Source organism: Chiloscyllium plagiosum, chromosome 15, assembly GCF_004010195.1.
Source record: "Chiloscyllium plagiosum isolate BGI_BamShark_2017 chromosome 15, ASM401019v2, whole genome shotgun sequence".
Classification (NCBI taxonomy): domain Eukaryota; kingdom Metazoa; phylum Chordata; class Chondrichthyes; order Orectolobiformes; family Hemiscylliidae; genus Chiloscyllium; species Chiloscyllium plagiosum.
In genome coordinates this window covers 78570239-78572081 of record NC_057724.1, presented here as the reverse complement: position 1 = coordinate 78572081, position 1843 = coordinate 78570239, and positions in this window count along the sequence as shown.

The window sequence follows — 1843 nt, the reverse complement described above, 5'->3', positions numbered from 1 at the left end:
CCCCTCCTTTCTGCTTTTAGCTCTCTCTTCAGGTCCTTCCTGGCTACCCTATAACTCTCAATCGCCCCAATTGAACCTTCACGTCTCATCTTGAGATAGGCTGCCCTCTTCCATTTAACAAGGGATTCCAATTCCTTATTAAACCACGGCTCCCTCGCACGACCCTTTCCTACCTGCCTGACCGGTACATAATTATCAAGGACACTCAATAGTTGCCCCTTGGACAAGTTCCACATATCATTTACACTCTTGCCTTGGAGTCTACTTTTCCAAGCCACACATCCTAAGTCATGCCTCACCGCATCATAATTTCCCTTACCCCAGCTATAATTCTTGCCCTGTAGTACACACTTATCCCTCTCCATCACGAGTGTAAAAATCACCGAATTATGGTCACTATCCCCAAAGTGCTCACCTACCTCTAATTCTAACACCTGGCCTGGTTCGTTACCCAGAACCAAATCCAGTATGGCCTCACCTCGTTGGCCTGTCTACATATTGTGTCAGGAAACTCTCCTGCACACATTGAACAAACACTGACCCATCTAACGAACTTGAGCTATAGCTTTCCCAATCAATACCAGGAAAGTTAAAGTCCCCCATAACAACCACAAAGTTGAAGCGTTCAGTGACGGGGCAGCGGTGTTGGTTGGTGGGGGTGTCCCAGAGATGTTCTTTGAAACAATCCACAAGTTGGCTTCCTGTCTCCCCAATGTAGCGGAGGATTTTCCTGCTCCTCAGATGTTGCCTGACCTGCTGTGCTTTTCTAGCACCACACTCTCATCTCTGATCTGCACACTCTCACTTTCTCCTAATGTCAGTTTAACCCAATGTCAAAACATTCACCTGAGTGCCATGTACCTACAGTTGTTCCAAAGTAGCTGTGAATTAATTTTCTTTAAAGTCAGGTTTCTAATTCTTAAAAATCTTTAATAAATGTGTTTCCCAAAACAACAGGGAGAGGCGGTGGTGCAGTGGTAATGTTCGTGGACTAGTTATATTTAACCCCAGGTTCGTGATCTTGGTACATGGTTTTAAATCCCATCAGTGCAGGTTGTGAGATGTGAGTTCAGTACTAACTGGAAATATTAAAAAAAAAGTCTAATGGTGACCATCAGACTAGTGTCTATTATAGTAAAATGCATTTTAGGGAAGGAATTGTCCATCTTTATCTGGCCTACATATGAGTCCACACCCACAGCAATGTGGTTGAACCTTAACTGCTGGCTTGGTCATAAATACTGACCTTGCCAGCAACACCCACATCCTATGAGTGAATAAAACAAAATGGTCTATTTTGTGAAGGGTTCCATTTTGGCTGATCTTTGGTTTGTTGTCTTACAAGTGTAGAGTCCTCTCGTTTTTCCCCCCTCAGCATTCCAACTTTCGATTATCAGGCTGTTAAATAATTTTAATAATTATTTTTAAAAAAGGGTGCAAATGCTGCAAGGTTTATTCTGGAAACTCTTTCCAATCCTCCCACTTCCTCCAAACGAAAGGAGTAGCCATGGGCACCCGCATGGGCCCCAGCTATGCCTGCCTCTTTGTATGATGTTTGGAACAATCCATCTTCCGCAACTACACTGGCCCCACGCCCCACCTTTTCCTCCGCTACATCGATGACTGTATCGGCGCCGCCTCGTGCTCCCACGAGGAGGTTGAACAGTTCATCCACTTCACCAACACCTTCCACCCCGACCTCAAATTCACCTGGACAGTCCCAGATTCCTTCCTCCCCTTCCTCGACCTTTCTATTTCCATCTCAGGCGACCGAATCAACACGGACATCTACTACAAACCAACCGACTCCCACAGCTACCTGGACTACACCACCTCCCATCCT